The following is a 12,421-nucleotide window of genomic DNA, read 5'->3' as shown; positions in this document are numbered from 1 at the left end:
ACCTCCTAAATCAGAATGTGCATTTTAATAAGAAGCCCTGGTGGTTGGAAGGTTTACTAGAGCTTAAGAAGCACTGGTTGAAGCCACTGCTGATTGAATGTCCTATTACTTGCAGATGAAAGCACCCCTAACTATTGCTGACAGGAGCAAGTCATCAGTATCTTGTATGCTTTGCTAAGGACTGTGGTTTTGTCCTGAAAGACAGTAATGGGCTTTATGTAGGGAATGAAATGATCAGTTTTGGGAGGCATATAACTCATCTCTTTGATGAGATAATAAGCTCCTAAAAATCAGAGTGTACTAAAGAAATATGCCTGATATTTATCCTGTTTTCCAAGGCCAGCAGAGTAGGTAGACTCTTCACCACTGCCACACCATTGGATGGAATTCAAAAGCAGCCTCTTCTCTAAGACCTGCTCTCCTGCCCATACCTACTGCCTCAGGCCCCAGGAGGATTCTCTGTTTCTGGCATATCCATGGGGCTTAAACGTAATTGGAAGGCTGTAACTCTAGCATTGTAATTTGGCATCTGAGACTGGAAAACTTTAATTTTAGTTACACTTAATACTGCCACCACCCAGCTTGGTTCAATTTATCTTCTGAATATATATTCACCTCTCTGATAAGACTATAGGCTACTTTGGCCTAAGCAATCATATTTTAAGATTTTTGCATCTCTTCCATAAGGCTTGCAAAGTGCTCTGCATATGACAGTCATGATAAATATAAAATTATTTCTTAAAATATAAGCCACCATTTATTGCTCTTCCAAGCTCTTTGAATAATACCTAAATGGGATAAGCATCTTGAATGTGAATATCATTCATCAGCTAAGTTAAAAATAGTAGGGTCAAAAGGATCCAAATAACATCAAATTTTTTGAAAGGCAGGTCTTTTCATATTGTTTATGGTTAGGTTCTAATACACGCCAGGAATGGTTTGAAAAAGAATTCAGTACAAGCATTTGCTCATATCAAGCCACCACATCTTCCTGTGGTTGGTTTATGAAGAGCTAAAACCCAAACAAACACCACCTCTTACACAGTCACCCAGAGTGTTAGTACTTACATGGAGAGAGCACGTCATAAACCCTCTAGACAAAATTATCTCACTTAAACCATACAAGACCCTAGGGTTGGGTAGATTATTATCTTCGCTGATGAAGAAACCAAAGTGCACAGTATTGATGTCAACTTAGTGAGGATCACACTGGTAGAAATTTGGTGGTGGTAAGAGGGGACAGTTGGAATTCAAACCCAGATAGTTAAGCCCTGAGTCTGTGTTCTGAACCATTAAGCAGTGTCTCCATAAACAGAGCTTTACTATGTCAAAGGCCAAACTCTCACCACCCTATTTTCATCTGCAGGCATCATCAGCTGGGATTTTCATGTGACAAGTAGTCTATGTTAAGCCTAGATATATTGAAAATAAAATGTTAGAAGCCACTTATTTTATGGTCAAGTTCAGTGAGTGACAGTTTCTATGTTTAAAGCCTTAACCCATTATGAGTTAATGGTTTGGTCTATCATGATTAACAGTGGGAAATATCTTTGAAATCAGATTAGAATGTTTTAGTTTTTGTTTTGGTTGTTAATTATCATAGAAAGTTTTTCTCTGTCATTTCAGAGTCTACAGTAGAGACTATTAAAGGAGTACCTGTAATTATGATCTTATTGATCTATTTAAATTAGAGTTTATTACAAAGCCTATGACCATATCCAAACAATTAAATTAAAGCATGGAACAGTATTTCAATGACTCTAGGGAGCATAGACAGCCAGATGGGATTATTGAAACCTGAAAGTGGATAGTTTTGTCTCCAGGTGATTCTGATCATTTGTCCTGACTCATTTAAGAATTTCAACTCTTATTTTCCCCTGGATTCTAATATTGACTCTACCATTTTCTGAATCAATATGATCTTCAAAAATCACAGATCATCTCTAACAAAGGCTCTTTATTCTCCAAGATATAATAACTATGACTTTGCGTTGAGTAACTTGACACCAAAGGATTACCTTTTCTATGCCTTGAAATTTTGTATTAAATAATTGTTCCTAGAGATTTTTTCCCATTTCTAAAGCCAAGAGGCATTAATTATTTTAAATGGCAGTGAATTCACCAAGGTAAGTTTGTAGAGAAAAACTAGTGGCCCTACTTTAAGTTGTTGCTACAGAAATTTCAGTTTTTAATAAAAGGATATATACTGTCTTCCACAAGTCAGTCTGTTACCACTAATTATTGTGTATGAGCCCTTTTTATACGGGAATGCATTTCTTTTGATTGTGTATGCATATACTGATTGGTTGTACAAAGCCTTTCACTCCTGACATCCCTTTTGGCTTTCTTTCCTTTATTTTTTCTCTTGTCACAAGTCCGTTCATCCAGAAACTCTTTTATCCATCCATTCAATTGCTCAAGCAAGGAACCCAGGAATATCCTCCTCTAAATGCAATCAATAACCAAATCTTGCAGATCAGATTTCCAAAATAGAGCTCAAATCTAATTCAATGTATCTTTACCACTCTTCCCCCAGTTCAAACCATGATAATTTCTCTCTCTACGTGAATGTCCACCCCTGGAGACAGACACAGGGTGTTACTGCTTGGACCACTGCAGCATCCTCTTAATTAAACTCCTCCATCCACTTATGCACCATCATCCATTCTCCACCCAAAAGTCAAAGTGGAATATGTAACTCCATTTTTTAAGTCCCCCAAGGCTTCCTGTTGACCTTAGAATAAAATGCATGTAGGGAGGGTCTGACTGTTCTCTAGCCTCACCGAGGCCTCTCACTGCATCTCAGCCATACTGACTGACCATTTTGTAGTCTTCTCCTCTACCTTCAATTCTGCCAAGACATCCACCTACCCATCATGGGCTTGACATGTCCTATAGGTCATAATTCCAATATTTTTTTTGGTAGACCTTTCTAAACTTATATGCTAAATTCACTTCCTATGCTCTTCATCCCAGTTCACAGAGTCCTTCATCATACAGAACCTTTGTGTTTGTGTGTTTATATATTTATCTCTTGTGTTTATATATAATCTCTTTCTCAATAGATTATAACCTCTATGAAGGCAAGGACAATCACTTTTTGGTTGATCGCTTAGCATTGGATCAGGCACATGGTAAGCCCTCAATTATTATTTGTAGAATTAGTAAGTCAATATAATCTGTAACACATGGAATCTCATGAAATACAAAGTGAAGGTCCCTTTGGAAAACAAAAGTAACAATTCTCAAAGATAAATGTCATAATTCAGAGGCAAGGTTTTGGGGATCAACTACACGTTAATACAGGATTTCTTTCTGTGAAATGAACCAATAGAAATGGAAATATAACGTGTTTGAGAAGCTATGTGGCAAAATTACTCTGAAAAAAGTCAATATAAACATCAATGTCTACCATAAACAACAAGCACAAGACAAAGTGGTTTTTCCCAATTGGCTTGTTCCAGCGATATAATATAGGTGCAACTCATCCAATAATCCAGCTTCTTTCAGGCTCCCTGTTGAACAGAAGCAAGTCTGAGATAGCTCCTTTCCCAGAGCTAGGACATGCGATTTTTCCAGAATTGGAAAATTGCCCTACATTCTAATGGCTCTTACAAACATAGTCATTAGAATCAGGACACTGGACATCTTTCACCCTGGTTACAAGTGTCTATAGCAAAGCAGTTTGACACTTTTCCAAAACGAAGGCTCAAAGTTGAAGTTAATTTTACCTTATTTGCTAACATATATACAAGTTAGTGGCTAAAAAGCAGAATGTCAACATCGTATATATCAGTTTGATCCTTTACAACCAGCCCAATAAACCTTCCATAGCCTTTGTCAATAATGTTATTTTCAATACAAAGCACATTGTATTTTTATACATATAATCTAATCTGTCCTTTAAGGCAGGCATTATTATACCTATTTTACTGCTTTAGTGGTTGATACCCTAGTGTCTCTCAGCTCCAGACTAAGCTGTTTATACTCAATTTTCTGATGCTGGGCTGGACTCTGACATCCCTGTTATCTCCATGTCGGCTGCCTGTTGGGTTCTGCCCCAAAGGATGCTGAGGAGAGAGTGGAAGGCAGAAGGAGGGAGAAGGGATTTCATCCTCTCTATTTGCTTCCTGTGCATGGCAGTGCCAGGGATTCTTCACCAGGCAGAAGCCTTTGCCCATTCCACCTTCCAGCTTCTTTCTACTGTCCCTGCACCAGCCCCGTTGCATCACTCTGGTGCATTGTCCACAGCATCTGGGCAATGCCTTCTCCTCAACAGAGGGGCAATGCAGACCTCATCTTTGTGCATGCTTATTTGCATAATAATAAACACACAGTGAAAACATTGTATTCCCACATCTAGCAGTATTTGGGTTAGCTACCCACTGAATACATATTGAAAAGTTGCTGCAATATGACCCTATCTTCACATGAATAAGACAACTTTACAGAATTATAAAGTGACATTTCAAACCTCTGAATTTTCCCTACACTATTTATTGTTCAGTTCTATCCATGCTCCTTTCTGTCTGGAATACCTGCCCTTCTCCCAGACCTGGTCCAGACCCCTCAAGGCCAAGCTGCATGTTTTCCTCTGTGAAACCTTTGAGCCCCACGGCTGGCAGAATTAACTGCTCCATCTACTCAACTCCCGTTACTCCCTGGATACTCTTCTCAGGGACTTGAGAGACAGAAAACACACACATGAGCTTGGAAATGGCTTGACTTGGATTGATTCTTGGCTTGAATAATTCATTTCCTATGTGAGTATGGATAAGTTATTTACGTTTCAGTTCCTTCTTCTGTAAAATGATACTAACTTCTCCCATATTTCTCCCTCCTGCATTTGTGGCATCTCCATCTTTCCAGCTGCTAAAGCCCAAATCCTGGGATTCATCATTGACTCCTCTCTTTGTTTCCCCCTACATCCAATCCAATAGCAAATCCCATTGGCTTCACTTTCAGAACATATCCAGAGTCTCATCACTTCTTACCACGTTTACTGCTACCATTTTGATCTGAGTCACAGTCATCTTTGTCTGGATCATTGCTGTAGTCTCATAATTGACCTCCACAGTCTTTCTCTATTCCCTTCTGGTATACAGCAGCCAGACTGATCACATAAAAATATAAATTTGACCACTTTCCTGTCCAGTGGAAAACCATCTTAGAGTAAAAGCCAAAGTTACTCCAATGACCTATAGGGCCTGTAGGGACAGGTCCTGTGTGACTTCAAACTTAGTTCCTGCCACCCTGCTCACTCCACTTAGCCACACTGGCCTCCTTCCTGTTGCTGGAGCTGCTCAGGTAAACTCATGGCTGAGAACCTCTGCATTTGTGGTTCCCTATGTCTGGAATGATCTTCCTCAAGATAGCTACATATCTTTCTTCCACACCTCCTTAACATCTTTGCTGAAATGGAACCTTCTCAATCAGACCTTCCCTGAGCATTGTATTTAAAATGGAAACCCATCTATCTCCTTTCCATGCTTTATTTTGGATGCTGTAATACTTTTTCATTTTTAAATCACTGCCATGTGGGAAATTATTTCATTGCAATCAATGGCAGCCTCTGAGTCCACAACTAGGCAAACTCTCCCAGAAGGGATCACAGATCAAATGAAAGTGATGGAATCATATGGTTTATTAAATTGACTCAAAATTCATGCTGGAGAAGTGGGGGCGAGTTAACATGCCTCACATGGCACACAAATGGGTAAAAACTCTAACCAGGAAGATGTTCAGATGTCTGTTTCTTTCTGTACCACACCAGCCTTTCCTGGCAGTCACTAGGACCAGCACTCAGCTTACTTTTTTTTTTTTTTTTGAGACGGAGTCTTACTCTGTCCCGGTGCGATCTCAGCTCACTGCAAACTCCTCCTCCCAGGTTCAAGTGAGTCTCCTGCCTCAGCCTCCCAAGTACCTGGGATTACAGGTGCCCACCACCATGCCCAGCTAATTTTTGTATTTTTAGTAGAGACAGGGTTTCACCATGTTGGCCAGGCTGGTCTCGAGCTCCTGACCTCAGGTGATCTGCCCACCTCGGCCTCCCAAAGTGCTGGGATTACAGGCATGAGCCACGGTGCCCGACTCAGCATTAAACTTTTGACCATGGAGTCTCAGCAGATGGAAACAGTATGAGGTTCCAGCACATGGGTGTGGCTGGTGCTTGCCAATTAACCTGCTGAGCAGCCAAGATTCTATTTGGTTTTGGGGGGCAAAGGTCACTCAAGGTCAGAATAAATTTCACAAATGCGTAGCCAAATAAAGAACTCATGAATATCGAGTGTCTCACATATATTACAGTGTTATGAATCCCAGGTATCCTGGCGCTGCCCTTCCTTCCTGTCCCTGTGTGTGTATGGATGCTCCACTTGATCTTTCTAACCTGTTTCTCATGCTGCTAACTGATTTTCCTATACTTAAACATGAGTTTCACTTATTTCAGTTGCTTTCTTATTTAGCAGAATTTAATATTCTCAAACAATATTACCAATGCATGTTATGGCCTTCTGCCATCTCACATTTTTTACTTACTTTGTTTATTATCTACCTAACGAAAAGTGCCAAGAACACAAGAATTTTCATTTCTTTTCTTCCCCAATGTACCTAGATGTGTATTTAAAAATATAATTATTGAAAAAAATGAAAGATTTTCTGAAAACTATGAGGCTTAAATCAAAAAGCAATTGAATTGTACTAGAACAGGAGAGAAAATGACTTGGAGCAGGATGAGAAGATGAAATTGAAAGCCCATGCTACGATCCCCGCCCTGCTGATGCCAATCTCTTCCCAGGCCCATGGGTGTGGGAGTGCTTAGATGCTCATCCTGAAACTCTGGAGATCACCCATTCTTCTGGAATTGCTCACCTTTTCTTTCTATGGTCTCCAAATAGCTGTTCTTTGGCCCACTTGACTCACAGTCAAACTAGTTTCAATCTTGTACCCTTGAAATATTTGTTTAATGAATGAATATCCTGTTACAGGTTGCCCAGGGACTTCAGAGCCCTGATGAGAATTGATACTTAAATGACATCAGGTAGTTACCCCAGTGAGTTTGTGCTTTGTTCAATCTGCAGGGCTTCATTCAACCTGAAGTTGCCCTCTGGAGGGCCCTGGGCATATTCAGGCCTAAGGCTTCACATTAGTCTGCTCAGGCTGCTGTAACAAAAGATCGAAGCCTGGGCGACTTAAACAACAGAAATCTATTTCTCACAGTTCTGGAGGCTGGGAACTCAAAAATCAAGGTGCTGGCTAATTTGGTTCCCTGGTGAGGGCTGTCTTTCTGGCTTGTACACATTTGTCGTCTTGCAATGTGGTCACATGCCTTTCCTTGGTGCATGTTCACAGAGAGAGAGAGATCTCTTCCTTCTCTAATAAGGTCATAAGGCCACCAGTCATACAGGATTAGGGCCCCACCCTTATGTCCTCATTTAACCTTAACTACCTCCTAAAGACCTGTCTCCAAATATAGTCACATTGGGAGCTAGGACTTCAATATATGAATTTTGAAGGGATAAAATTCAGTCCATAGAAGACCTAATTTCTTCTGCCCAGCACGATGTCATTTTCCTTTTTTAATGTTATTATTAACTTTTAAAAGATGTATACATCTCCTATAAAATCCACGTTTTAGTCATTTGTTATTTCTGGCTTGCTTCACTCATTGATTCTACCTACCCAGCCCGTTTAGACATTGAAGTTTTTATCCCATGCCCATTGATTTAATCAGGGACTATATTTTCCAAACTGAAACACAGGACATATGACATCATCAGTATGATTTTGCTTATGGAAGAGCAGAACAAAAAGCCAGAAATTGGGATTGTCTTGGAATAGTATGGATATGCAGAAAACGGTGATAAATAACCAAATTCTCCATATTTGTATGTCAGTGATTGGGAAGAGTATTAATGCAGCTTGATGCTTGGTGCCACTCAAACCCACCAAAAATTCTATTTGCCCAGTTAGATGTTTTGATGGTGAGGAGCTTATTGGTGTTGGGCTGTGGAAGATACAAAGGTTGAAGACAGATGCTGTTCTCCGTGGCAGAGCTTTGCAAGTTTTCTTTGGCCCATGATGTAGAGCAAGAAATTTTACCTTACAACCCTGCAGACTGTGATCATTCTGATCTATTCAGTTCTATTCCGTTCTGTTCTATTCTATTCTATTCTATTCTATTCTATTCTATTCTATTCTATTCTATTCTATTCTATTCTATTCTATTTCATTCTATTCTATTCTATTCTTTCTACAGTGGGTGTAGAAACATAATTGGTTTCCAAAACGTGAATCGATTGCTATGTGCATTGGAAGAAAAACAACTCTTGTGGGCTGGGTCCAATAGGTTTTGGTTTCCTTTCTGTTAAAAAATATTTTGATTAGCACAAAGGTCTTTTTGTTTGTTTATTTTTGTGTTTTAATACATGTAGGTACTAGACTAGTGTCTAGAAATAGTTTCATTCTCTTGGAAATTTATCTGCTAAAACTCTTCTATTCACAGATCAGAGGTTTTTGGAACTTGAAGGAACTGCAGGGGTCAAGTCAGAATACATCGCTTAGGAGTCTTTATGTTGACGCTCCGGTATTTGGAAGCAGTGATCTTAAAAATGCAATTCACAAAAATTGTTTTCTTTGGTTTTTGACTCTTCTGAACAGAACTCATCTTCAACTTAGTTTGCTAATTGCCTGTGTGCCATGATCTTGTTCTCCCTTGCAGAGCTCACAGGATGGGTTTTTGTTTTGTTTTGTTTTGTTTTTAGTTTCCTTGCTGTTTTTCCAGGTCCCAGTACCACAGTGGATTGGTGATTGCGGTTTGAGGTCACCTAGAGAAGTGTGTGTGGGGGGGTAACCCAAAGATTTTTCTTGCACACCTCAAATTGTTCTCTGATGACACCAAGAGCGTCAAAGGGACTGAGGCCGAGTTTGTCAGTGAATGTTCGCCAGGAAAAGCAGGGGTGAAGCTGCTTATGGGCGAAGATGAATCCCGTGCTGCCATCTATTGGTAATGTCATAAAACAGCAATTTTTAATACCACCTGATTTTTAAAAAATTTATTCTGGGGGAACTATAGTTCACTTTCACCTATTCTCCAAATTCGTATTTCCCAAGAAGTCTTGATTTCAAGTGAAGGAATCTGTGGATGGGAATGACCCATCTTTAACCCTAATGAAGTTTGTCTGTAAAGTGAACCAAGGGGACAGGGGAATTCCCACACCGTCTCATTACTGCCCAAGCCAACACACTTCCCTTTGAGGATGGTTTGAGGGAAGGAGGGACTGTCTGCTTGTCAGAGGGATTTCAAAGAACACACTGTTCTCATCCTTCAGATCTTGCCGATTGCTTCATGGGCTGCCCGAGATTACCATATGTTTTGTGCAAAGGGTGGCTTCAAAACAAAACGGAATAGACCCTCTCTGTTTTGAAGCCTGTTGATTCTAAATGCTACACCATTGCAAATAGTTCTCTGGGTTTATTTATTAGTAAAGGAAGTCAGACATCAAAGACCAACCACTTCCATTTTAAAAAGATCCCTGTTCATTAAAAATAAAAATAAAGGAGGCTGGAGTGCAGTGGCGTGATCATGACTCATTGCAGCCTTGACTTTGGGGGCTCAAGTGATCCTCCCGCTGCAGCCTCCACTCCTGGTTAGTTTTTTGTATTTTTTGTAGAAATGAAGTCTCGCTTTTTTGCCCAGGCTGGCCTCTAACTCCTGAATTCAAGCGATCCTCCTGCTGCAGGCTCCCAAGGTGTTGGGATTACGGGCATGCGCCACTGCACCCAGCCTACTATCTTTATCTTATAGAAAGAAAAGAATGGAGGAAACTGAGGCTTGGAGACAATGGTTTCACCCAAATATCAGTGGTGTGGAGGCAGAAAAACCTATTGTTAACAAGAGGAGTTGATGGCAGTATTTTGGCAAGTCCTAGTAAAAGTAACCCTGGAGACTTCACATGTTCCGTTAGAAGAAATGGAGCTGTCACCCACATCAAGATTCAGAACACTGTGATTACTAGGACCCGTACAGAGGGAAGAAGTTTGCAACTTTGGCTGAGTTGGTCCAGTATTACATGGAACATCACAGGCAATTAAAAGAGAAGAATGGAGATATTATTGAGCTTAAATATCCTCTGAACTATGCAGATCCTACCTCTGAAAGATGGTTTCCCGGACACCTGTTTGGGAAAGAAGCAGATAAATTATTAACTGAAAAAGGAAAACATGGTAGCTTTCTTATACGAGAGAGCCAGAGCCACCCTGGAGATTTTGTTCTCTCTGTGTGCACCGGTGATGACAAAAGGGAGAGCGACGACGGCAAGTCTAAAGTGACCCACGTCACGATTCGCTGTCAGGAACTGAAATACGACGTTGGTGGAGGAGAACGGTTTGATTCTTTGACGGATCTTGTGAAACGTTACAAGAAGAATCCTATGCTGGAAACACTGGGTACAGTCCTATGACTCAAGCAGCCCCTTAACATGACTTGTATAAATGTTGCTGAAACAGAAAGCAGAGTTTGAGAACTAAGCACATTAGCTGAGACCACAGATAAAGTCCAACAAGGCTTTTGGGAAGAATTTGAGACCCTACAACAACAGGAGTGCAAACTTCTCTACAGCCGAAAAGAGGGTCAAAGGCAAGAAAACAAAAATTAAATTGGTATAAAAACATCCTGCCCTTTGATCATGCCAGGGTTGTTCTACGTGATGGTGATCCCAATGAGCCTATTTCAGGTTACATCAATACAAATATCATCGTGCCTGAATTTGAAACCAAGTGCAAAAATTCAAAGCCCAGAAAGAGTTGCATTGCCACACAAGGTTGCCTGCAAAACACGGTGAACGACTTTTGCTGGATTTCCAAGCAAACTCCCAAGTGATTGTCGTGACAATGAAAGAAATGGAGAGAAGAAAGAGTAAATGTGTCAAATACCGGTCTGATGAGTATACTCTACAAGAATATGGGGTCATGCGTGTTAGGAACGTCAAAGAAAGCGCCGCTCATGACTATATGCTAAGAGAACTTAAATTTTCGAAGGTTGGACAAGCTCTACTCCAGGGGAATATGGAGAGAATGGTGTGGAAATACTGGTTTTGGACTTGGCCGGACCACGGAGTGCTCAGCGACCCCGGGGGCATGCTGGACTTCCTGGAGGAGGTGCACCATAAGCAGGAGAGCATCATGGATGCAGGGCCGGTTGTGGTCCACTGCAGTGCTGGAACTGGCCATACAGGGACGTTCACTGTGATTAATAGTCTTATTGAAATCACCAGAGAGAAAGGTGTTGACTAGCAACATTGACGTTCCCAAAACCATCCACATGATACAGTCTCAGAGGCCAGGGATGGCCCAGACAGAAGCACAGTACCCATTTATCTATATGGCAGTGCAGCATTATATTGAAACACGACAGCACAGGATTGAAGAAGAGCAGAAAAGCAAGAGGAAAGGGCACGAATATACAAATATTAAGTATTCTCTAGTGGACCACAGACAAGTGGAGCTCAGAGCCCCCTCCCGCCTTGCACTCCAGCGCCACCCTGTGCAGAAATGAGAGAAGACAATGTTGGAGTCTATGAAAACATGGGCCTGATGCAACAGAAAAGTTTCACATGAGAAAACCTGCCAAAACTTCAGCACAGAAATAGATGTGGACTTTCACCCTCTCCCTAAAAAGATCAAGAACAGACACAAGAAAGTTTATATGAAGACAGAATTTGAATTTGGAAGGCTTGCATTTTGGTTGACTACCTTTTGATAAGCAAAATTTGAAACCATTTAAATATCACTGTATTTTAACTCAACAAATACCTGCTTCCCAATTACTCATTTCCTCAGAAAAGAAGAAATCATCTCTACAATGCAGACAACGTTACATTTTATAGAATTTTGCTTTAAATTGAGGAAGTAGTTAAATGGTGTGCTATATCTTGCAGATTATGGGAGTTCAAATTCTAGTTATAGGCTTTTTTTTTCTTTTTATAACCCTAACCAGTTTAATTTTTTTTTTCTCATCGTGGGAGATGATAAGAAGAAATGGTTTGGGAAAATTAAGTAACAACATCCTAGAAGAGTGAGAACAATCTCATTTACCATCATGTATCCAGTCGTGGATAATTCATTTTGACGGCTTCTATTTTTGGCTAAATGAGAATTAAGCCAGTGCTTCAGACTGTCAGAAGCTGACTGGTGTACCTTTGCATTGGCATTAAAGAGTCGTAGAAAAAAAAATCATGGATATTTATGAATTAAGATAAAAGGTATGGGTTTTTTTATTTTTTCAGCCGATGACAAATTACAGTTCAGCTGTTGACTGAGAAGGTTGTGGTAGGAAAACACTTGCCATATTTTCTTTGTATTTGAGTAATTGTCTTGTACTTAGGAAAAAGTCATCTATGAATGACCAGTGATTTGGGTTGTC

The 12,421-nt window shown here is 40.3% G+C and overlaps 1 pseudogene; it reads left to right on the top strand.

Moving 5' to 3' along the window:
- The first annotated feature begins 9,815 nt into the window (after positions 1–9,815).
- On the top strand, positions 9,816–11,616 carry LOC112622685 (annotated as a pseudogene).
- Positions 11,617–12,421: the final 805 nt, after the last annotated feature.

Source organism: Theropithecus gelada, chromosome 4, assembly GCF_003255815.1.
Source record: "Theropithecus gelada isolate Dixy chromosome 4, Tgel_1.0, whole genome shotgun sequence".
Classification (NCBI taxonomy): Eukaryota; Metazoa; Chordata; class Mammalia; order Primates; family Cercopithecidae; genus Theropithecus; species Theropithecus gelada.
The sequence above is the reverse complement of the archived record's forward strand: the minus strand, read 5'-3'. Positions and strand labels throughout refer to the sequence as shown.